Source organism: Acromyrmex echinatior, chromosome 14, assembly GCF_024713525.1.
Source record: "Acromyrmex echinatior isolate Ae372 chromosome 14, ASM2471352v2, whole genome shotgun sequence".
In the NCBI taxonomy this organism is placed as follows: Eukaryota; Metazoa; Arthropoda; class Insecta; order Hymenoptera; family Formicidae; genus Acromyrmex; species Acromyrmex echinatior.
Window position 1 is genome coordinate 3657672 of NC_141865.1, and position 27317 is coordinate 3684988.

At 30.8% G+C, this 27317-nt stretch overlaps 1 long non-coding RNA gene across 2 annotated transcripts; it reads right to left on the minus strand.

Moving 5' to 3' along the window:
- Nucleotides 1-2989: 2989 nt before the first annotated feature.
- LOC105146718 (uncharacterized) lies at nt 2990-27202 on the minus strand. 2 transcript variants are annotated; one of them, XR_015547436.1, is made up of 2 exons: nt 24718-27202; nt 2990-4271 (listed from the first exon to the last, which is right to left on the minus strand). It is a non-coding gene; the product is annotated as an uncharacterized LOC105146718 (long non-coding RNA). The 2 variants fall into 2 exon arrangements; XR_015547435.1 differs by lacking the exon at nt 24718-27202 and adding an exon at nt 4563-6662.
- Nucleotides 27203-27317: the final 115 nt, after the last annotated feature.

Genomic DNA, 27317 nt, shown 5'->3' on the forward strand with positions numbered 1-27317 from the left:
CGATTGAAATTGAGATTATAACTGAATTCTTTAATGAATGCAAGATCGATATATAAGTTTTTTCTTTTCTTTTTTTAAGTTAAAAAGATCTTTCAAACGTATTTTCATTCTATAGTGTTATTACATTCTATAGCTTTGATTATCGATTCTATATTAGGTTTAAGTAGTTTTATTTTTGAGCGTAAAGACATCATAAGTTGTGTTACGTCCAGTTATATTGTCATTTCAACGCCATCTATTGGTAGCTGCAAGACTGCGAATGTATGTAATAATGGCTGTATTCTAACTGTGAGCCAATAAATTGATTTATCTATCTATCTTGCATCAATCGGCGCTAATCAGCCGATGATAACATAGTTTTTCGAATTCTCGCCGACGCGTTGCAATGTGTACGTGCAGTTTTGGTTTATAATAACTTATCGAAATAATTTTCTCTTAATTTAGGCCAAAACCGAAATGCCAAATGTGCAGTATAACGCTTCCTTCGATTTTCCTGTAATTTGTATATTTTCATGCGTAGAATATATTCTGAGAAAGAAAATCATCATTTAAGTTTTGTTTTCTTATTATTTAATTTCAAAGTTTTTTGATGACGGTAAGTTGGGAAATGATAATTTAATGTTATTTTACAACTGCGCATGCTCTTTAATGTTGTCATTTAAGAGTTAACATCAGTTCAATTATACATTAATTATAACTATAAAATATAAGAAAATTACAACTTAATTATATAAGAAAATTCGTATTTTAATAAATTAAATCAGAGAATTAATATGCACAGATATTTTGAATCATAAACTATATAATTTAAATTATATAGCAAAAGATAGTTTGTGATTCAAAATATACATCTGTAAATTTTATGTAAGTGTCGGTACATAGTTCATAGGTATATAATTCATACATATACAGGGTGTCCCGCGAGACTTTTCTAACCGCCTACAGGAAGGTAGATGGGATCGAAATAAACATAAAAGTCCTTTACCGTTTAGCGATATAAATTAATTAACAGGAAAATATTTTTAAGAAAAATTTTGAATGTTTACATTTAATATTGAAAAAGATCTCTTAAGTTACCTCTTAATAAATTTCTATTTATTACATTAAATTTTATTTGTACTGGAGATTGCATGTATATATCTTAAAATGAGGTGAAAATTATGAAATTGAACAAATTAATTGCAATATTTAACATTTCATTGGTCAACATCTATCGTGAATTTGTTGACTTTTATAATTTTCATCTTGTTTTAAAATACACAGTCGATCCTCTGAACTTTTTATACCAAGGATTTTTTTCTTTTTGCAATCTTTTTTTCATACGTTCGGATAAATAGGTCATAATTTTCTAAAATTTTCTAAATTAGCTACTAATTCATATAGCTTCTGCATGACAATAGAGGAATGCGATGAAAGAAGTCAATGTCGGCGTTCTTGTTATCGTCGATGAGAAAAAGCGACACCTCTTGTTCGTCCGATCATCAGCAACTTTAAGCGACTATCGTGAAACAGTCATAAACCGGAGGATCTTCCACGCTAAAAACGATTCGTGGATTGTTGGGAAGGGGAAGAGGGATCCCTCCACTTGGAATAAATGGGTACCGTTAGTAAGTAGGACTCGAATCCCAGACTCTCGATGCGGGAACGATAACGATTCTAACGGTACTTGTACATCGCACTACAGATGCTTCGAAACGCAATTATCCTTGCGAAGTTGCGTCGTTTTTCTTGAATTTACGTAGATTTCTATAGCAACTACGAATACGTGCGGATACCAAACGCTGTATATTGAGTTAAAGACTTGGAATTTGCTGTTGCCGCCTTATAAATCTCATTTTACATACCATTTATGTATTTGTATAGTCTTGATAAGTATAAATAATGTGATCAGATGTTTCGATTTCGGCGTGTTTGTCTAACTGTTTCGCCAAAGACATCAAATATTTATTTTCATATTAATAAAAAGTAAACAAAAGATGCCACTGAAAAATATTTTATAAATTTTAACCGTTTAAGGCATTTATTCATTACATTTGTGTGTTTACATTTATGATCATAAAAAGTTCTTTGTTTAATATTGTTTATAAATTTTGTCTAATTGTAAAATCATAGAATGTGTATTATCGCTTTCATGAAGTAATGCAGTAGTTGAATGAATTTTCTCTATAATGAAAAGTGTGGATAGCGGAAAAATTCAACTTTGAGTTTGTATTTTAAACGTAATATTAATTAAAAAATTAATTTTGATTTGAGAGTTGTCAGAAATTTTATATATTCCTTAAAATGATTCACCTTCTTTATTAAAGCTCATAATTTCAAATAAGATAATTTCAAATATAAATAATTGTACACATTATATTTGTGCTTCAACTGCTATTTACATACTGTATTACATACTTAATTCGATTTAGTTATCTTAGTGAGTTCTGTGATCTATATTTCCGAAATATTGTATTTTTGAAATATACAGTCATAATTTGAGTTTTTTGAAAAGATTTTGAATGGGTTGTCTTTCCGTATTTTATTTATTCACTATTTTATTCTTTAGCACTCACTTATTGTTCAAATACCTAAATGACGGTTGCACTTTTCAAGCATGGGAATGGGAGAGATTCTTCCGGTTGCACTCTTAGACTGAATCTTTTGCAGTATTCTCTGAACTAATTTATGAATTTATTTTTTTTGAAACGTATGAAAAGATGAGCATGAAAAACCACAGCACAAGTTATAGTTTGTAATATTTAATTATCATTACATTAATGAAAACATTATTTTTTTTTGGACATCGCTGATGACTTGAATGGAGCCGAAATGTTCGATTTATATATAATTTATGTAAGATTTTGTTAATTATTACACACGAATTGCTGCGTTTGTTGTTTCTCTCAATCGCCCGTTAATTAATAAATTTTTGTTAATTGTATTATCTATTTAAAATAATTTTCTATTATTACATTTATCTTTACATCTCTCTCTCTATATATATATATTCTCTCTTTTTTTCGCTTAATAAAAAGTTATCTCGCTTTAGATTCGAAAATATGTGCAATTGTCACATTAAGTATAAATCACCCTCAATTTATTATTACATTTTCTTGAAAAAGAATATTAAATATGAAAGGAAATAACTAATCAAATATTAAGACTGTTACAAAAACAAATATTATTTTTCAATAAAACTCTTTTATTTTAGTTTTTATTAAATGTAGAACATTTCAATTTATAGGAGGTGTTTGTACTTATGGCCACAAAACTACATACATATAGATATGTATTCCTTAACAGAGAGAGAGAGAGAGAGAGAGAGAGAGAGAGAGAGAGAGAGAGAGAGAGAGAGAGAGAGAGAGAGAGAGATTACTGTTATACGTATTAAGTTATACGTATTAAAATATCCATGCGTCATTAAATATACATTACGAAATATGTTTATAAAGAAAATAAATACTATATGTCATAAAAATGTCAAGGATGCTTTATTCAAATCTCATTTCAAAACATTTGTCGACGTTGACGTGTCGTGGATCTTCGAAATTGACAATGACAGTTTTGCATTTTTCAACCAGTCGCAAGGAAGGAACACCTCGCTCTCTCTTCGTTGACATAAAACTGGAAATACGATGGACAAGGAAAAATGAATGGGCGAAGTCAGCGGGATGCTCCGAGTAACGGCGATCGGCGCATTAGGAGGTAAAACGGAAAGTAAAGATACCTACTGATATCCAACGGAAAAGTTGAAGAAGGAAAAACTTGACGTGTAGGAAGATCCATAGAAGGGGGGAAGGGTGGGAAAGGAGGAGATCGGAAATTCCTCGGGAACGCGACGATGAGATACGCCATCGTCGGGCAAACTCATAGGCGATGCGCGACGAGATGAGGCGAGGTGTAGCGAAGCGAACGGGGAAGGTAAGGTAACTCCGCGTAATCGAAGGTACGGCTACACGGCAAAACCCAGGGGAAAATGTAAAGGAGGATGACGGGGAAAGGGAGGGAGGAGACTGACTACATGGAGTCAACGTTCCGACCGGGTCAGCGACCACTCATTGCTCTCGCTCGCTCTCTCTCGATCGTCCCTTCTTTCTCGCCTCTTCGGCGCGAGAGCGGCTTCCTCGGCATCCGACGATCCGACGCCGCGCGCTTCCCGGGAAGAGGCCTTGCTTCCTCGTGGAATCTACGGCCTCCTTGCGAAAGCCCGCGATCCCTTCCTCTCTCTCTGTTTACGAGAACGTCCTTGCGGGAAGCCGGATCAAGTCGTCGCACTTGTCGTATAATACCTAAAATTGATTTGATTCGTTAACGCGTGTACGTACGCGTTATATTTTTACTTTCGTTTACTTTAATCGAGAACCTCACTTAAGGTACACATTTAATGGTAGTAGTAAACATGACAATAGGGAATCGATTCTGTATCTTGAGGTGAAAATTACAAAAGTGAGCGAATTGATAAGTAATTTAATAATTTTTGATGCTAATAAGCATCTTTATAAGAATATTAATAATCAAATGTTAACGAGAATCTTAAATTTGCAAATTTATTACGAAAAATAGAATTTGTTTGTCCTTACCGACTAAATAAATGATCGTACAAGAAAGATATCTGAGATCTATTAACAGAAGGAGGAGACAAATAAACATATATATCTAAATATTACATGAATTTGGAATATTTTTCTTGCTTTAATGCTTATTTCTTACTCTGAAAGTGAAAGTGCCTCACGAAAAGATCGGTTTTGCTGAATATCATAGAAAATTTATAGAGACAGATTTGAAAATAATTCTATATTGGATCGAGTATTAGACCATTAAAGTAATAGGACGTCCAAACAGCTAGTTGCTAGATTGTCAAACCTTCTTGCAGCATTATTATCATGCTGTATAATTATTTTCAGATCTGTATCTAGCTAAACAATAATATAAGTGAAAAAATAGACTGATAAATAAGTGACATAAATTATTTAAATATATTTTTCAATTTTATAAATTATATATATATATATATAATAGTTACATTTTTTACTTTAGCAAAACCGTTCTTCCGTGTGATAAAGGTATAACGCTGCGCATATTCTATAACGAGATATCGTCTCTACGCAACTTCCTCGTAATTTTAACGGGATGCGCGGATGTACTTTTACGGATTACATGCAAGAGTCCTCGAGATCGCGGCGCAAGGATCAATCCCATGTGCATCGTTGAAAGGAATGCACTGGCAATCTGCGAGAGACCTGTCCTGTCGTTTCGAAAGTTACGTGGCCAGACACAAGAGTCACGTATACGAGTGTTGGAGCGCCCGTCCGGGAGAAAGTTCTCCGCAACGATGAATCCATTCTCCGTCCTCTTATGTCGCATGTAAGAGGATCGCAAAGTGGATCGACCTCGTCGTCCCTTTAAAACCCGTATCAGACTATGTATTGGAGATTGAGAATTGTGAAATCTCAATCGGAACGAAACGGATTAAAAATTAAAATTATCTGATTATTCAAATTTTCATATTCAATTCGCAATCCTCAATCTCCTATGTTTCTAATCTGATAGAGACTTCACTTGCGACCCGTCCTTCTGTTTATCTTCTGTTTCTCTTCGTGCGAATCCTGGGAAGGCTAATGCCCGTTTCTATATTGTAATATAATGTAATTTAATTTTAATCTCGATTCAACTTACTCTTCATCTTTTCCTCTCTCTAGAATTTGAGAGAGAGAGAGAGAGAGAGAGAGAGAGAGAGAGAGAGAGAGAGAGAGAGAGCTGATATTACAGTTAATCTACATTGGTAGAAACGAGAAAAATAATTGAATCTCAGTTATTAATTGTAATCAGCACCAAATAAAAGAGAGGGAGAGAGAAAAAAAGAGAGAAATAACCGTTAAATTTTTATGAATTTTTATGCAGATGATATTGATATTCGCTTTTGCGATTGTGATAGATGGAACCGATATAACTGAGAAAATTACTTAACTTCACGATTATAGATTCTTGATAAAAAATATATTATAGCAATCGATCAACTGTATCTGAGCGCCTCGAGAGTCTAGATTTCTAGATCCTGAAATGTTATAAAAGTTGCACGATTTTTCAACGCAAGACATCACTTTCTCATTCACGTTCTTTCTCACTATGCGTGCGCTATTTGTGTGCTCCCAAGTTTTGCACACAATTTAAAGTTCACGACAAATGAGAATAAACAAAAAAACATCACATCGCTGTTAATAATTAAATACTCTACTGATTATTAAACAAAGATTCGAAAGTACGAGCGCCAATTATATGTATTATATTTTATATCCATTTCTACCAATATAGATTAATTAATTTAATCTCGATTTAATATATTCTTTATCTTTTTCTAATTTTTAGAAAATAAAAGAAAATAAAAAATTAAAGATTTAAAGAGATTAAAGCTAATCTACATTGATAAAAAAGAATAAACAATAATAAATTAATTATTTGAATCCCAAACAGTACAGAATATTTATGATAAATATTTATTACTATTTATTTTTTAAAATGTTATATAAATATTTTATACGTATTTTATAAAGCTTTATTTGAAATATTATTAAAATATAGAGTAAATATTTGATGTAATATTTATGATGAATATAAATAAATATGTCTAGTACGTACTTTTTACTTGGATTGTAATGTCTTATTAAATATTAATATATATCTCATACCATTTATAATAAATATTTTATAATATTTATAATGAATATTTATGATATGTGCAATCTAAGCCACAAAAATATATATTTACAATAAATATTTAAAATAAATATTTAAAATAAATCTTATAAGTACAAATATTTTATAAATATTTTATAAATATTTCTGTTTGAGAAGTTTTTTTATTAAAAATGAAATTTTGGCGAGTTTTGGCGAGAGTTTTGAAAGTTTTCGGAAACTACGTAACACTCAAAAACGAACGGGACTATCTCTGTCATTCCAATTATTTCGTTATATGTATATATTCCGCATCCGACTCACTATTAATTACCGGTGAAATCTCATTTTTTTGCCGTGTGAATCAAACTGTTATGTGCAGAAAACGGCGCCGATGATAAATGAATAATCCAACAATAAGAAATAGAAGTAATGGCTATAACGGTCAAAGCTAGATCTTTAATGCTTAAATAATTCAATCTGAATTACTATATACATACTGGATATATATATATATATATATATATATATACATATATATGTACATGCATATATACTATATTTATAGTCAATCAAACTGCGCGCCGAATTAGTTTTTCGGACTTATAAACGCAATTAAACTATTGTAATAATATTACGAATTAAATAGGCAAGCAATTTTAATAATTTGATGCTTAATCAGGCATCCTATTAGAAAGATATTAATATGCTGAAAAGCTGTAAATAAATTTATTACGAAAAATATTACCTCGGCCGAGAGTCGAACTCGGATCTTTTGTATTTCCATACGAGCATCCTAAGCCTTCAGACTACCGAGATTTTATAGTAATATCCTTCGCAATAATCAGTGTATGTATGAATAATGTATATATAAATGAATATGGATGAGAAAAAGAAGTGAGATCCACGGAAATACCTAATATATGTATATATATATATTTTTTTTTAAGTTGTATTAATAATTATAAAACAATATTATATTCATATTGATAATAATATATTCATATTGGTGACGAGTTTCGATAGAACAAAGTCCAAGAGTGTAAACCGGATCTCTTTGAGTCGGAATCCAGACAGACTTTGCTCGCTGGGACTTCAACATCGCTTTAATTATCATCTCTCAGGAACGCATTATCCGGGATTAAGATACGATTGCGTCTGCGGTCCCTAAATTAAAGCCCGGCTTTAGCTTCTCAGATTACAATCCCGAACGAAGCTAATCCACCGAGATTAACAATAAGCGGTTCTTACTACTGTTCTTAAACAATTGCGAGGAACTTAAACATACATTTTTTTGCTCATAACGCACGAATAAAGCTTTTTCTCTATCAAATAATGAGTTAAAGAGATGTCTTTTTTCAAAAATAGATTAGAATTTGCATTTGCACGTAAAATCAGTAGGTATACAGTAAAAAATACATTTTGTATTTGTGTTAAAATTGATCTTTAAAATTTTGGTGTTGAATTTTTAATATATCCAAGTCTTAATTTAACACATGTGATTATATTATTATCACAATGTGTTATATTATTTGAATATTTCATACTAAATTGATTTTCAACATTTCTTAATGTTAAAATAACATAATTTATAAATAAATGAACGAATAACATAAAAATTATGTATTTTAGATCGTAAATTCTAAAATAAATGAATAAAATGTATTAATTTAACATATTAACATTAATTAAATGTTAGTTATACATGTTAATTGTACTGAAGAAAAATGCTTTCATAATTTGCTTATATATTTATCTTGTGAATTAACATAAAAATTTGAATAGTTGACTATTTCAGTGGATATAAAATGTATTTTTAATATAAATTTTCGAACTGTGTGTATTTTTCATTCGAGCAAATCGAGTGAATTATGAATTCGTAAATTTTTGGTTTTCGGTATACAAGATAAGAAACGACAAAGTAATGCACGAAACGATTCCTTCTGTCGATTCCTTTATTATTGTCTAAAAAGAGAATACTTTTGACAGCGATTTGAAGAAACAACCTCGCTCGCGAACGCGATCTCAAATCGAACTGTTTCCCTTTCCAAATTGATTTGACGACGAGCGATCTCCGATGAGAACCCGATTCTTCGCTACGGCCGAGATGTGTGTGAAAAACATTTCTCGTTCACCTTTCATGTACAAACTGGGCGATTGTGGTCAGGGCCGGCAAAGTAAATTTTTCACATGTGTGGAGTGGTCAACAGGCAGAAGGATCTGGTTAAAATTAAATTTCAATAATAATAAATTTATATATTTTATACAGAGTGTCTGATAAGTTTTAACAAAGCGCTCGTGTGTAGATAGTGCAGATTAAATTGTCGAAAAGTCCTCTACCATTTTGCAATTTTCGCAGTAGAGATGAGATATATATTTCTAAACATTGTCAAATAAGCAAATAAAATCGACGCTTAAAACAATTTTAAGATTTCTTTCAGAGTTCTTTATGAAATATCTTTATTTCTAAAAGGGCTCTAAAAGGTATTTTAGTTGTTTTATACGTCAATTTTAGACATTCTGCTCATTCTGGGTAACTAAAAAAAGTTGCGAAAATTGCAAAATGATAGAGAACTTTTCAACTTTAAATTTAGCTCTATCTATATATACAAGCGCTTTGTCAAAACTTATTGGACACCCTGTATATGTAATATTATATGCGCGCACGCGCGCGTGTTATATACGTGTAATATATTATATATTATACACGTCATAATAAATAAATAAATAAAAAAGAATTATGATAACCAGAAAAGAAAAGATTTCGTTAAGAACCAATCAGAGCGTGTAGCATTGTTTCATTGAGATATCGCCAATAAAAAATCTAATAACTCGTTAAAAATTTAGGTTATGTAGTTCGACGTGTATAGAAATTCCACATATGCCAAATTCACATGTGTGAAATACTCCATCACTCCACATATACAGGGTGTCCCAAAATAATCACCAAATATATATCATGAGCAAGTAGAACGGACTAAACTGTGTTAAAAAGTTTTCTACCATTTTGCAATTTTCGCAACAGTTAACAAGATATTAATTATTAAAAATTGTCAAAACTTAGTCTTCAATAATTTTTTACTCGAATACTATCAACTTTACAGAAAAACTACAAGAAACAGAAATTGTTTATTTTCTTCTCATAGAACTCCAAGAATTTTTTCAGAATTTTTTCAGAATTTTTTCAGAATTTTTAATTCCGTATATTTTCATGTGATAAAAATAGGAAAATGCAGTATTAAAAAGTTGATAAAAAATTTTGAAAAAATTCTTAGAGCTCTATGAAAAGAAAATAAACAATTTTTATTTGCTGTAGTTTTTCTGTAAAGTTGATAGTATTTAAGTAAAAAATTATTGAAGACCAATGTTCGACAATTTTTAATACTTAATATCTTATTAACTGTTGTAAAAATTGCAAAATGGTAGATGACTTTATGACTCAGTTTAGTCCGCTCTACCTGTCCATCAAATATTTGGCAATTATTTTGGAACATTCTGTCGATCGCTGGCTGTGATTGTGTCGACTGGTGCATCTGTTCTTTCCTTAGTGGTTACTTAGTACTCTTGGTACGAGCCAATCGTGGTCAGCGGGCAACAGGTGGCCGACCAATCAGGACTGATTGGCAACAGGTGACCAACCAATCTTGCGCTGCAGACATGACATTCGTTCTCTTTCGTCAAGAAATTGACCGGTCCGAGCATTTTACTCCTTCATATTCCTAAATCACTAAATCCACCGATAGCTATAACATTTCTCTTTTTTTCTTTCTTTCTCAATCTCTTATGTTCATATAATTTATTCTTATTATTTTTCTTTTCGTATAATGAAAAGGTAAAAAAAGGTTTATAAATGAGAGAGAGATAGAGAGAGAGAGAGAGAAAGAGAGAGGTGTCAAATTCTGATTTTAATGAAACTTTGTGTACTTATATAGCTTACATAAAGAGATGAATTTAAAAAATATCAGTTGCGGCCAAAAATGGTTTGAAAAATCATCTTTTATGTGTAAAGTAGTTTTCCGTTATATCAAAAACTATTAGAGATATCAAAAAATATTTTACAACAAAATTAGCTGTATTCATTCACGTTAGTAATACTAAAAAAATTAATTTTTCTAAATTTTCAAAAAAAAATTTTTAATATTTGAAAAAAATATTACTGCCGTGAATAAATAGAGATAATTTTATTGTAAAACTTTTGTATGAAACATTTTTTTATATTTTGAATAGTTTTTAAGATATATTTTATCATTTTTTTGTGATAAAAATCCACTTACAAATAGTTTTATAATAAAATTATCAATCATCTATCATCAACAATATTTAAAAAAACAATAATTTTTTGTAAAAGTTCTAAAAGTTGTTATCAATAAACGGTTTAAAGAGTGAAATCAGCCCTCGTGTGTAAAGCGATGTTTAGCTTTCTCTGCTATATCTCAAAAACTATTTATGATATAAAAAAATATTTTATATAATAGTTTTACAATAAAATTGCCTCTATTTATTCACGTTAGTGATATTTTTTAAGAATATTTATTTAAAAATTTTTTTGGAAAATTTTGAAAAGTAATTATTTTTAAAAAATATTATTAACGCGAATGAGTACAGCTAATTTCGTTGTAAAACTTTGGTTTAAAATATATTTTTATATCTTGAACAGTTTTCGAGATATAATTAAAAAAACTGAAAACCGCTTTACACATAAGGGGTGGTTTCACCCCTTTAAACTGTTTTTTAATCGCAACTAATATTTTCTAAATTCATCTCTTTATGTAAGCTATAAATACACAAAGTTTCATTAAAATCAGAATTTGGTTAAGAGGTATCTCTTTTAGCCACCTTCAACCATCATAAAGAATTAATTCATAAAAATGCAAATCTCAAATAACCTTAAATGATATTAAACATAAATCACATGAGGTACATTGCAATTTTATAAACAATAATTTTCTCCTTATGTTTGTTACAACGATCTGAGTATACAGTCAACAATTAAAAGGTAAGTCACCGTATTTTCTTCAATGAGTGTCGGAATGCAACCTATTCACTGAGATTAGTTATTACTTATGGATCCATAAGTAAGAACCAATCGCTTGATAAATAAATTGCATTCCGAAATTCATTTAAAAAAATGTGTTGCAACCTTTAGTTGCTGACTATATATGTGAGTCCATGATTCGTTGCCATGTTTTACATATTAAATATGGGCTAAATCGAATATTAAAATACAGAGTAGATCGCAAAGCCAAGAGAGTAATTGCGTATGGATATCCAATATTATAATAAATTATATCATTATGAGAAAGAAGTTAATTACAGTTGTTAATTTTGAGAAAATTAAAGTTAAGAAAGTAGGTTTTTAGTATGGTTTTAAATATTTGATTCTCTCATGAATATCCCTCATATTTGCATTTTTAGATGTACCATAAGAATATTTCAGGTGATATGGTTGCATCTACGATAAACATTAAGGAAGAATACCATGGGTTATAGAAGCCTTGATAAATTAAATATGTACATAAAGATACAAAAAGACTACCTGCATAGCATTTTAGATTTCAGATACATAGCAGATACATAAAATTAAAAATGTTATTATATAGCAGATACATAGCAATACGTATGAATCATATGCCAAATATATGTTTAATACCGATTAATGTCCGTTCTATTAGAGATATAAAAAAAGCGGTATTTTTTATTTTAAAGAAAAAGATCAAGTAAAAAACTAGTTTTTTATTGTAAATAATGGTATTTTTGACTAAATTATATAAAATTCATGAAAAAATATATAGTTATTTCAATATATAATAATTATTTGAACGATAGATATTTTATATTTAAAAGGTAAATAAGTGATGTTATTAATATAGATAATATTTTATTAAGCATAATAGACACTGTTTTGTTGCATATTGCTTATACTTGCATTCTATATTTTAATTATTCCGCCTTCTATATTTTAATTATTTTAAGATAATATCCCAATATAATATTGATTCAAGAGTAATTAAAGATTTGAAGAATTTGAAGTTCTCACTAAATTAAATTTAGAATATATATAATTACAATTGTATACGACAAAAACAGTGTCAATTAGTCTAGTAAAATATTAATAATAGTATGGAATATTTACTTAACTTTTAAAATTAAAATATAATATAAAATATCATTCAAATAATATATTGAAAGGTAAGGTATATTTATAACTACCGGTATTATACTATATTAATTATTATACTATATTTTACTTTTGTAACTTTTTTTTACAGAGAAATCTTACGGATAAGTGCAACAACTAAATTCTGGAACAATAGTACAGCGTCGAAATCGTGAAATATTAAAAAAAATGGGTGTAGTTCCGAATGATCCCCGCTCGCGATTGATTTGAAATTTTACATATAAGTTGTTTTGATGTAAGAAAAAAAAATCTATAGTCTCAATTTCGGAAATAAAAAAAATTTTTTTAATATGGTAATATTTATCAATTAAAATCCAGATTGAGAAAATACGACTTTTTACGCGAAGCGATTCTCACCCCACCTCCTCTCATGCTTAGGGACACATAACTCCCACGCGGAAGCGACTCTTACCCCTCCTGCTTAGGGGCGCACGACTTCTACGAGAAGTGACTGTCACCTCAGCAAACGAGTATAGATTGAAATGGATTAAAATAGATTCAGATTTTTAGAAATACGGATTCATAAATGTTAAAATGAATCCTTTTCAATCCTGAATGCATTTTTATTCATTTATAGAAATTGCATAGAGCATATCTCTATGCCTTTCAATTAAAAATACATAGACATTGGCCAAACGAGATTAGATTATTCGACACTTACCCAATGTTGTCTCATAGTAATGTAAATTATGTATTTATATTTTATTATATCTGTTAAATTATGATATTTTTATTATATCTATATAATTTTGTACACTGATTTATCTGATTGTAATTGAAGTAGAGAATAAATAACACATTAAATAACCAATTGAAGAAGTAGTGTAGCAGATAACGTAGAAGACTCACACAATCCAGAGGTCACAGGTTCGAATCCTATTAAAGTGCATTTTTTAATACCAATTTGAAATAGTTAATTTCAGATATAATTATTATAAATGTCTTAGGAATAAAATTTGTAATTAAATATGAATATTTTTTTTTTCGAATATTAAACTAGTGTTAGCTCGGATGCAATCCATTTCAATCCAATAAATCCATTTTCATGGATTTAAAGTACGCATTAAAAAAATTTTAATCTATTCTCGTTTGCTGGGATTCCAACTCCTCTCCCCCCCCCCCTCCCTCTATCCTAATCTACTCAAATAAAAAGTCGTAAAATAAACAATTTTTTTTATTTCCCGAAGTTAAGACTGTGTTTTTTATTTCTCACATTGTAGAATTTATGTGCAAAATTTCAAGTTAATCGCGAGCGGGGATCATTTGGAACTATATCTAAAAAAATATATAATAAGTAGACTAAAAAATTGTCAAAGCCGAAGGAAAAAATTATTATTTCCTGAGTTTTTTATTCTAAAAGTCTAGATTTTTTTCCGTCGTTTACATCTTTACTATTATTTATTATATTATTACTATTAGAGATACATAATTTACATTATATACCAATTACATTATATACCATTATATACCAATTATATATGATACATATGACATTATATATTCGATATATATTAAATATGTAAATTATGTATTTGATATGTATCTCTAATAATGCAAATACGCTTTCAAAATGTATTAAGTACGTTATATAACTTATAAAAAAAAATTATATAACTTATAAAAAAAATCAGATATTCATTAATTGTACAGCAATTATATTTAATTGTACAGATATTCAAATATTTTCAAAATAAAAACTTATCTTTGACTTACTATTTAATTTAAATTAATTTTTTACTATTTAACTTAAATTTGTTTCACACGCGATTATTTCAATTAGCACTAAACATTCAAGCTTAACCGAAATAAGCTTTTATTTCTTGATTTGTTCACATCGTGGTTTAATAGTAGTATTTATTTGCCTTCACACAAAGTATTTACAAAGACTTCCAAAATTGCATCACACTTTAATTTTACTTCTTAATTTCTATTACATTCCTTTCCCTATCCCATTCCTCTCTCTCGTTTTACATTTTACTTCACATTTTGCATTTCCTCCGCTTTCTCTCTTACTTGACGTTTTCTTTTCATTCATACTCTCTTACACCTTCTCTCTCTCTCTCTCTCTCTCTCTCTCTCTCTCTCTTTTCATACACATCCGTATTCTCCCCCCCGCACTCACCCACTCACACACCCACCTCCTTCCATCTCCTATTCATTCATAAATTTCATACACTCATACCCTCGACACACTCAATATGTCCACAACATTTTCCATTTTCTCTTTTCTATCTGTCTTTCTATTTTTCTCTTCTCTTAATCGTTCTATTCTCATCATCCATTCATACCCCCTTCCATCCTCATTTAAAACCCTCAGATTGCTTCCCCCTTTTTCCTTTACGTATTCACAGTTTTTCTTCAGATGCTCTACATTTTCTCTTTCTTTTCCACACAGTCTGCATTTTCTATCCTCTTCTTTCATCCAGTACTTGTTTCCTCTCTCTTCATTCCCACACCTCCATCTTGCTATTTTTACCATCTTTTTCCCCTCTTTCCTCCCGCACTTTCGAATATACTCAGGTATACCATGGACTCTTTCATAGTTCTTACACGATCTTGATCTCCTTATCTTTTCCCTTCTCTCTTGCTCATCCACCTCAATATCTCTCTCTCTCACTCTCTCCCATTTATTCTCCCTCCATCCATTTAAACTTTTCTCACTGACACCTCCTCTCCATAGATAGTCTCTTCTCTCTAGACTCTCTCTCGTCCATACATCGTGGTCTAATATGATACTTTAATATTGTTAAATTTGTTTATTCTTATATAAATTCAGATAATAAACCGCGCATACAGTAACTTGCTCAAAACTGTCCATTACTGATTTTTTAAATGTTAGGTAATGCTATAACTACACTATAAGTACGCCATCATCTTGTGACGTATTATTATATTCTGTTAAATACGTATCAACTACATGTTATATATCCATGCATTTAAATATGCACAATATACCTGCTATATATTACACACATATTTCGATTTGGATATGCACAATATATCTGATACATATCACATACGTATTTCGACTTGGATATTTCATATCCATTGCTTTTATTACATATTTAATACATTATATTTGATATGAAATGAAATGCAATGTAAATACAACATAGATACGTTTTTAATGTATATTTTTAATGAAAAGTGCTGTGTGGATGTTTTATCGATAAACAAAAACAATGTTATATGTATAAATTGTATTGTGGTGACTATAATGCTTTCTACATGGAATAAACAAAGAGAAAATTAAGAACGTGATTAAATGAGATAAAAATGGACTCGTCCAAACATTCTTCCTGATGAAAATGTAAAATTTGTTGAAGCGTCAAAGAAGTGTGAACAAAGAATTTTAATGCTTCTTAAACACTTCATTGATTTTCCATTGACTCTTAGTGGTTTTGAATATTCATACACGCTCCACGAACTCTTTCCAAACGCTCCGTAAAATGTGCTTAAAACACATCTGTCACATTTCTCACACGTTTTAAATTTTTTTTTATTAACGTTTCTCATACGCTCCTCAACATTACGCAAAGAATGCATGAAGCGTACTGATACACTTCCTAAATACTTCGTTAGTACTTCGTTTACACTTCCTAAATGTTCGGCAAAAAGTACGGAGCATTCAAATTCGCTTTGTGTACGCTTCCAGGATATAGAGATAAAAACATTTATTTTAAAACGAAGCGTCATTAAGCTGTACAGCGAATGTAAACGAAGCGTCGTTGAGTAATACGTGGCACCGCCACCAGAGGGAATTAGCGAGAAACTAACTTCTCGAATTTCAAAAACCGCACAGACTAGGATAAAAGACGTAAGCATTGAAAGATTTGTTTAGTTGTGTTCTAATGAAATAATTTTTTGAAGTGAGCTCCTAGGATTCCAAGAAGAAAGCGTAGCACTTTTTTTAGATATTTACCGAATAAATGAAATATATTTTAAAATATCATTCGCTTACCAAGGACCTCGATTACATTTCATTCACGTTCGTCTAAGAACTCGACGATGCTCTGTTTACGTTCTCTAGACTGCCTAATCACGCTCCGTTTACATTCAATGAACATTCTGCTCGTGCTTGCCGAAGAACTTATCTATACTTTTATTTATCTTTACTTTTCTTTAACGTTTAATTGACGCTTCTTTTATATTCCATGTTTCAATTTTTGCTTCTTATGAATTTATATTTCATTTATATTTCTGTTACTACCTCCTTATACTTCCTTTACATTCCAATTAACGTTTTATTGACACTCACTTTACATTTTATTTTCATTAAGGCTGTCATCTTTGAGGACATTTTGGAATTTAACTATAGATTGGGATAACATTAAAAATTTGGATTTTGAACCAAAATATTACAAAAGATTAATCGGAAGTATTATACATTAAAGAACAAACAAACGGACTTAATTTAAGAAAAGATACGGAGTTGTGAACTTGGATGAATCCTTTTTTTTAATATTATTGATATATTAAGAAAAAAGATCACATAATCATCTTCGCCGGTTCGTTATGTTATAATAAATTATTTTTCATGTATACTTACTACTGTATTATATGTATTATATGTACTACTGTATTATTTTTCATGTATATTTTTCATATCGATCATATTTCATTTTCATATCTGAAGCATAAATATGACAGATGTTTACAAGAGAATCGGATACTTATAATTAAATATAATTACATAAGTTCATTTTCTTAATTTTCTCAAAATTGACAGTGTACAACAATTGTAATTAACTTGTTTCTCATAATAATCATCTCATTTAATGTTGAGTATCCATACGTAATTGATTTCTTGGCTTTTTGCGACCTAGGTACTCTGTATTTTAACATTCGACTCAATCCATGTTTACATGTTAATAATGAATCATAGACTCATATATATGTACATTCAGGCCGTTGTAACAAACGTTGTGATGTGTCTCGTATGATTCAATATCATTTAATATTGTTTGGGATTTGCGATGATTTTTTATGGATTATAATTCTTTATAATGACTAAAAATGGCTAAGTAAGCCAAAACAAGTCCATTTATTTATAACGTTAAAGGTTATTATTAAATATATATCTTATATGTATCTCGTTTATAGATCTTTTCATATCTTTTTATTGTTGAATACATATTAGCGCTCCATTTCTTGTTTGCGTATTTTTGTTTTATTTTGTATTATCTATTACTGTTGTTATTTTTTTGTTTTTTTCCTATTTTATTCGTTATTTTTTTATATTCTTAGAAAACTTGGCTGCGTTTAGCAAAAAAGCAGCTTTGCAACTGTTGTAAAATTCATGAATATGATTGGTTTATACATTTAGATTCAGTGAGAAACCAAGAGCAAGATCCATCATATTAAAGAATTTTACAACAGTTGTAAAGCTGTTTTTTCTGCTGAACGCAGCCCTTGTCCTAGAATATTAATTATCTTATACACTAATAAGCGCTTTTATCTCTTTCCCTCTTGCTCTTTAACAAGTGAAAAAGTCTGGCTTTTTCTAATAATAGTGGTAATAAAGAGAAACGTTATACCAACCTGTTGATCGTGTCTCTCTCTCTCTCTCTCTCTCTCTCTCTCTCTCTCTCTCTCTCTCTCTCTCTCTCTCTCCTATACAAAATGCGACGCGTGCGCAACCGTTTTACATGCTACCTCGGCGTTCTATTTAGATTTGTACTTGCGAATCCAGATAAGGATGAACGAGGAATAAGTGTCTCGAGAATGTTTTGCAATTTAATACCTATTATACTTTTGCATCAATCCTTTTAATCAAACTTGACCGCACACGCATATATGTACGCATTCGAACCAGCGATCGTTGCAATGCAAGAAGGGGACGAATATTTTTATGCAAGCGCGCTTAAATATGCATGAATACGTATCTACAATCTGACTGGGTCATCGTCGACTATGCGTGTCGATATGTATAAAAAGTGCAAATTTATTGCAACCACATAATGACATTCTCGCTTTAAGCGCCTTGCGAAAAAGGTTGAGAAACGCAGGAAACGACGAGTGTTGTGGCGTTATGACTCGGCGGAATCGGACGTTGTGGTATTTCCGATGAAGCGTTACATTTATGATCTTTCGATCATTGTTCATCGAAGACGGTAACGACCGTTGTCAACGCAAAGAGTCGATGATCAATAATTGAGGACGAGCAGGCAAACAATCCAACAAGCGCCGAAAATTAAAAAAAAAACGAAACAATTGACGAGGAAAAGATGAACGTATGCAGATTTATATGCGAATTCGGTTATTTGCATTATATTAGATGAGAGTTTTTCAATCAGTATGTCATAGCACATTAGCATATTGTAAAAGGTACCCAAATAGTCATGACCATTTCAGAGGAGATAAAAATAAGAAGCCAAAATATTTAGAAATAAATGAAAGAGAAACCAATCAGATCACAGAACATCGACTTTGTTGTAACCATGATTTCGATTGGGAGAATGTCCAGATTCTTGACAAAGATTTCTCAATAAACGATTAAATTCTGAAATGTCTCACATTTATATGCAGAAGAATTAATTAAAAAACGGACACAGTGTTTGCACCTCTCTTATACCTTCTTATTGGACACGTTTAAACAAAAATGATAATCATACTTTGTTATATTGACTGACACTCTTAATTGTATTTATTTTCATTGCTTGTTATCCCCTTTGTCACTCTGTAACGTTTCAATTTTAAATGACACATCATGTCGTACATACACAAATTCTTAGTCAGAAGAACGATAAATCTATTATATAGTGTAACTTTTTTATTCAATGTTATAAATGTGAATCGTTATTTCTGAACTTCGTTTTTTTATCGTTTCCCATTGAGGTGAATCATTTTAATATTTTTGATAGTTTTCCTTACTTTGGAATAATAATTTGATTTAGTGTAATATATGTTGCATTTCTGCAAGTGACTTACTCTCAATGGACTTGTTGATTTTATATTTGCTGAGGATGATTCCAAAAGGGGCAGAAACGTTCGAAATAAATTGAAGATAACCAGCAATACCTGAGGATTATCTGCTTCTCTTATCTCTCCACTCTTACAATAGCGCATGACTCTCATTAGTCCTATCTGAACTCTTATTTATATTTTATTAAATAAAAAAGAGTAAGGTGCAAAGTAATAAATGTTTTAAAAATTGTGAAAATTACATATCTAAATTGTGTTTCTCATTTTAATCAAAGTGATATCATCATTACAATAAAATCATTTTTAAAATGATAAAATAAACATTTTAGGATTTAGCTTCTTATTTCTGAATGCTGTATTAGCAGTATCTGATAAAAGATCTGTTGAATGTTATGCATCTGCACTTAGTAATGTATCTCAAGAAATTTGACTCGTCATTTACTAATGTGTTATGAAAAAGGTTGCTAAATGTTAAGATATTGCACTAGATTAATACATATTAAAAACTGCTATATATGAAATTAGCAAAATTAATTGTAAAAATATATAAATATTTTAATAATAAATGATTTATTAAGGCCGTACATATATGTGGATTAGGCACTAGTTCCGGATCACTTTTTATATTTAAATAATTATAGCATTTTTCCATTAAATGATATATATCACAAGATTCTTTAGCATTCGATTTATCTCTTTCAACTTTCAAGTGTCAATTGATTTTAATTTATTAGGAATCAGCACTGTGCATTTTATTAACTAATTAAATGTGCAAGGTTAACTAACGTGTGTATCTTTAAAAATTCATTCAAAATGTAATACCATAAGAATATACCTTATGGCTTTTATACTAGGTACGTACTAAATAGTATTAAATTTTATGGAAAAAATCATATGTTCAGTTAAGAAAAATCATATGTTGAGTTAAATGTGTCCGCAGATGTTTGTTTAATCATTACATTATAATGATACTTTTATTGTAAAAAATTTATTATAAAAATGTTTAAAAACTTGTCAAAATTTTACAAACAATGCTATCCTGAAAAGATTTTAGAATATAAAATAGTATACGTGTCTATACGCAAAAAGTGTTACTATTCATAATTTAATATTTTTTATTGCTAAACATTTAATTTTCATTAATTTTTATTGTAATTTTAATTATCATTGATTTTTAATTGTCACTAATTTTAAATAAATTTGAATGTGTTAAAATTGCATTATGATCCACAATTAGATTCTAGAACTAAATATGGATCAATCACAATTTCGTTATATACAAGGTGTCCCAAAACTACCGCATTTCCTCTTAAGGACGTATTCTTGAGGTAATTTTGAGACGAAAATCCTAATACGAAAATGTCGAAACTACAATAATTTTTTGAATTATAAACTGACTTTAAATGCTTATAAAAAACCATTTTACTTTTGTAGTCTCTATTATTATTTCTGGATATTTTGAATATTCTAAGACGAAAATCCTAATACGAAAATATCGAGGCTATAACAGTTTTTGAATTACAAACTGTCTTTAATCAATTATAATTCAAAAACTATTGTAGCCTTGTCATTTTTATATTAGAATTTTCGTCTCAAAATTATCTCAAGAATATATTCTTAATATGAAATGCGGTGGTTTTGAGACACTTTTATTACGATATGCATGTGTGAATTATTTTTATTTTCTGTGATAACATCTCTAGAAAAAATAAAGCATTTGGTGAATTGATTTGCAATTAATACATAAGATCTAATTGTGGATAATTGTCATTACTTTATTTAATTTAAATTAAAATATATAAAATGGTAATGAAATGAAATAAAATCATCCATATGTAATTTTTACAATTAATCATAACTATCAAATATTTTATTAATTATTCAATATTGTTCTGGATAAAAATATGAATTTTTTTTATGATTTACAATTAGTGGTTTTACCCTACTAAATATGTAGGCTTTAACTTTTACTTGTTGTGTATTTACATATACGATCTTAATAAATCGTTTATTATTGTTTACACATTGCCTGAAAAATGCGTTATTATTCCTACATTGATTGTTGCGAAGAATATTACTAAGGCCTCGATAGTCTAAAGGTAGTCTAAAAGATAATCTTAGGATGCTCAGGAATGTCAGAGATCCAGGTTTGACTCCCAGCCGAGGTTATATTTTTCGCAATGAATTTATTTTCAATTTTTCAGTACATTAACATCATTCAGTACATTAACTTTTTGATAGGATGTCTGATTGAGCATTAAAATTATTAAATTGCTTTGTGATATTATTGTAATAGTTTAAGAAGATTGCATTTGATGAAATATAAAATAAGTCTATGTAATAATACCAATAATATCTAGAAAAAATTTCATTGACTTCTTCCATACCATTTTGAAGATATTTAATTTTAAATTTATGGAATTTTATATTACAAGTTGAAGGTATAATCTTATTCTGTAGTATTCTCTTTATTCTGTATTTATTCTCTTTTAAATTGAGACATATATAAGACAGCAATTGAAAAATTGTTAAATTAAATAATAAAGTATACACTGAAGTTTGTTCTCGTAAAGTTTCATTAAAATTGATAGTTTACAAAACTACAATTTACAAAAAATTTATATTCTTTAATGAAAAAAGCTAAAATATTGTATATGTCAAATGTAAAATGGACAATACATCAAATGAGGATCTTCTTACAACTTTTATTTTGTCATTTTGAAAATATTTAGTAACATATAAAATTAACAATAATTATGTATAATGGCATAAGATATTGTTAATAATCTTTTTATTCCATTATTTTAATTGTTTTACGTATTATTATGAATAAAGTGTCTATTGACTAGAAAGTAGCGCGAGAACCTCCTTAATTGCGTTTATAAATCCGAAAGATTAATTCGGCGCGCAGTTCAAATGATTACATAGTATATAAAGTCACATAGAAATTATTTAAGTTGATTCTTTAGCAAATCGAGTTACCATAGAAATATCTAATTTTTTTATATAATGAAGTTGAAGTACCGAAATTGACGTGTGCAAAATTCTGCGGTAGGTTATAATAAATGATGAAATAAAAAAGAAAAAAATGTAACTTTTTACATATACCTTATACTTTTTACGTTTACCAGTGCGCACTGAGTATTTTGGTTGAAATAGACATTTCGAAAGACGATTCGATTTTTTATTTTCACACCTTTAGTTAAAAAGTTATTAACAAATGAGTGTTGGGGGGGGGGGGAAGGGGTCAATTTCACACCACATAAATTACGTTTTCAGCTCAAATTCAACAGAAACGGGTTTGAAATATTAGATGCGCAACTAAGTTCCCGCTGTTTGTCAACAGATGGCTTAGACATATGGTAAACAAACCGCTTTGAAACATTAGTGATTTTGTTTTTACGTCATATTCTTTTGGTTGTGTGAAAATGTCTGATTTTGTGTCAAATAATCGTCATATGCGGGAAGTATTGATTTTCTTCTTTTCCTTCGAAGAAAACGGCGGCTGAAGCGCATAGAGAGCTCCAAAAAGTTTACGGAGATGCTCTAAGTGAAACAATCTGCCGAGATTGGTTCCGTCGCTTCAAACGGTGATTTCGATGTTGACGACCGTCCGCGTGAAGGAAGGCCAAAAACCTTCGAAGACGCTGAATTGGAGGCATTGCTCGATGAGGAAGTTGCATTTTTATCAAAATAACAGCGAGAACTTAGTTGCGCACCTAATAGTACCAATCGATACTTCCTAGATTGTTTAAAATATAAACAGTTTTGATATATAGAAAAAATGCAATATCTCTTCAATTAATTAACTCTATTTTTTTAATATACATAATGTCTGCGCACAGACAGTTTTTTAACATAATGTTTGAGCTTAAAAACATTACGTCGCTTGTTTCGAAAACTTTAATTGTTAATGACTTTTTAATTAAAAGTGTGCAAACAAAAAATCGAATTGCTTCGAAATGTACAAAAATGAAAACCTATCGATTAAGACCTTTTGATTCAATTTTTTCGAAGTTGGAGGGCTAGTGTGAAGCCTCCAAAATAGATTTTTTTAATATTATAACTTTCTTCCTAGAAATGAAAATTCAAAATATATAAATGTGCAAATGAACAATGAAAATCGAATGAGTTATATAAAATTAATTTTCTCAAAAGTTGAGAGACCAACTTCACACAGATATCACGCAGTTCTTGTGTACAGGTAGAGCGGCCTAAACTAAATCGAAAAGTCCTTAATAATTATGAATACTTAAATTTGCTAAACATTGAAAATGTATAACCTAATAAAGGGAAAACGTTTATTATTATATTTAGACAAGTTTTATCAGTTTAATAATTTAATACTACAAAACATCTAAGTTCTGACTCATAACTCCTTATTTTAATAATTTGTAATTGTTATTTTAATTATTAAACCTTGTACTGTAACTTTAATTTTAAATACATTTTTCCTGTGCTATTAGAAGATTTTGTTTAGTTAAGAAAGACGAAGGACAATCATGTATAGTTCAGAACGGCAATTCAGCATCACGCGCCGCTCGCGTTGGTGCGTAGCCATTGCTGCTTGTAGTAAACAACTCGCGCTTAGCAACCATGATTGGATAGCTGGGTGGCCATTTCTCGCCATGCGCTTAGATTTGGCAGTAGGCCGGACTTATTTAGCAATTTTTAGTAATTAATTTCTCGTTAACTATTGCGAAAATTACAAAATGGTACATGAAAATTATTATTGAATAATGAAAATACAATTTTTTATTATTTAACTATGTATAAAATTTTTTTATGTGCAAGTTATGTTGATGTAACACTATATATAATATTATTTCAAGATTTATATTTTGAAAAAAAAAAAAAAAGATAATCTCAAAATAAGAATTTTTGTTTTCTGTATACTAATCTAGTGTAGTACGAGTGTACCAACTCACTATTAATCTATATAATGTTAACGCGATACTCACTATTAATCTATATAGCGTTGACCGATCCTGTGTCGCTTTCCTTGACTATTTTCCGTACTTTCACTCATAATTGCAGCGATGCTTAATAACAAATTAGCTTCCTCATGTTTTCTTCCGAGTGTGTGGCTATGATTCGACCGCGAAGGAAAGCGGGCGCACGATCGGAAACTTCGGATTTCCGACAACGATTCTACCATATTTTGCAACGTGATTGCAACGTTAATGGTGATATTCATCATTGAAATTAAGGTCGGGGGTCTCTCTCTCCGGGACACTCTGTATTACGCAGCAGGAAGCCGCATAAATAAATATATCATCGTAGCTGCATAATCGCAGCTTATTACGAAATGGTATCAAGTTCTGTCGAGTGTCGAAGGAATATGAAATAGCTGTGTTGACTATACTTAAGCAGTAAATAAGAAACATTATCAACATTTCGAAGTGTTTATTTTATATGAATTTTATCAATATTTTAATGTAATATTTTATAAATGTTTTAATAATATTATCTAATATTCTCTCTCTCTCTCTCTCTCTCTCTCTTACTTTTATTCTTATATTTCTTTTAGCGTTACATCTTTACTCGAATGACGAAAAGGGTGTCACTACGTTGTATGTCATCACCTAATGCACACTAATGCTCAGTCTATTCATGTAAAGATGCGTTCAGGAAGACGCTATTAACGCTACTTCTGTCATTCTATCTTCGTTGTTTATTAGGATAGAGCAACAAGGATAGAATGACACAAATGTAACTTTGAATGTAAGATCAATGGACACAGAAAAATATATGAATTTTCTATTTGCTGTTATAAGTTATAAGACGCCGATATATCGCTATACGTTCCTGCGATCACTAATTAGAATAATCGCGCGCGTACGCACTCGCGCCATTTTCCTTTGATAACTCACGCGTGCTCTTTTGACCAGTACACTGGTCACATTTAACGTCACGTAAAATGGAATTGCGGAATATCGGAGTACTTAATGAGTATTGGTGGATAACGCGGACAACAGCGCGAGAGAACGTCGCGCGAGTGAAAAAGAAAACACAGCCCGTCTCGTTCCACGTGCGCGCCACATGGATCCGCCATGAGTGGTAACTGCGAGGTAGCACAGCGAGGGAAGGCGAGGTGAAACGTTTCGGATGGATGTGGCCGAAGAGAACGAGGTGACACTCGGCGAGTGGAGCGTCTGCGCACCTGGTGGCCCTGGCGCGGCCGCTTCGAGATTTTGTGCCTTTCCTTTCCTTCGCCGCGCGTCGTCGATTTTCCTCGGCGCGGCGGCTACGTTTTGTCGTCGATGGGAGAGCGAAGCGGCAATCGATGAAAATTCGCGTGCTAAAAATCTCTCTCACTTTGCCGCGCTTTCCCATCCTTAAGTAACTTTCAACTTCCATGTTTTTCTTCTCGTTCCCGAACGTAGACTTGTTCTTTAGTTGAACTTTTTGCATCTTTTCTCCTTTCATATTGGAGAGAAAAAGAGAAAAGATGAATTGTACGTATGCCAGAAGTGCAGCTAAAAAAGAGACAGATTTTCATTAGATATTTTCCATTTCTCCCTTTCGCCATCTCTCTTTTTTGCGCTTAATTTCCTTATCTCTCTCTCTCTCTCTCTCTTTCTCTCTCTCTCTCCCTCTCCCCTTCTTTTTCTATATCTTCCATAACAAGCAGATACTCGACATTGCCTCTTTTTTCCCCTTATTGCCGCTTTCTTCAGGTGGCTCAGTTTCAAATGCAGCAATATTTTTTCGAGCGATATCTATAGCGTAGTATTTCGGAAGTTCATGCTAGCTGGAAAGAATAAATAATCTACTAGCAACAAACGATGCTCAGGTTATACGGTACGTAGTGATACGGGTACCTCTCTCTCTCTCTCTCTCTCTCTCTCTCTCTCTCTCTCTCTCTGTTCCTTATTCGCGGTAAATCCGATTTTCGAATACTCATTATTTTCACTTGTGCATCCGTTCTAATTCGGCGTATTACTTAGCGCAAAAAAATTCTGCTGAACGTTGATGTGTTAATTTTCACTGTTCTTGTCAGTGAATATTCTTTCGCGGTGCGCAACAGGTTCCTCTCTTTCTCCGTTTTCCCTGCTGTTCTCGTTTGATTCCCGTACACGACTCGACATCAGCGTACCCGTACACCTGTTCAACTTGTTATTAACCCACACAGATCTCGAAATTCTGCTAGATATTTGTTTCATTATTTGCTTTACGAAGGAGCGAGAGGAAAAGAGAAATTGTTTCAGGGCATACAAGTGTTTGTCTCTTTTCCTTCTCCCTTCTCTCTCTCTCTCTCTCTCTCTCTCTCTCTTTCTTTTTTTCTCTTAATGTCTGAATACTCGATATCTTCTCGCACACCGACGTAACTCGTCATTAACGTCGGTTGAAATTCCGCGTGATATTAATTCGTTTTTGCTGTTTGCTCGACAAGAACGCCTTCCGTACGGCGTGCAATATCTAAACATTTCCTTCTCTTTCTCTCTCTCTCTCTCTCTCTCTCTCTCTCTCTCTCTCTCTTTCCCCTCTTCTTTCACTGTAAACTGTAAGACACCTGAGCGAGCCAGGCGCTCCAGCCAACGAGAGAGAGGGGCCGCGT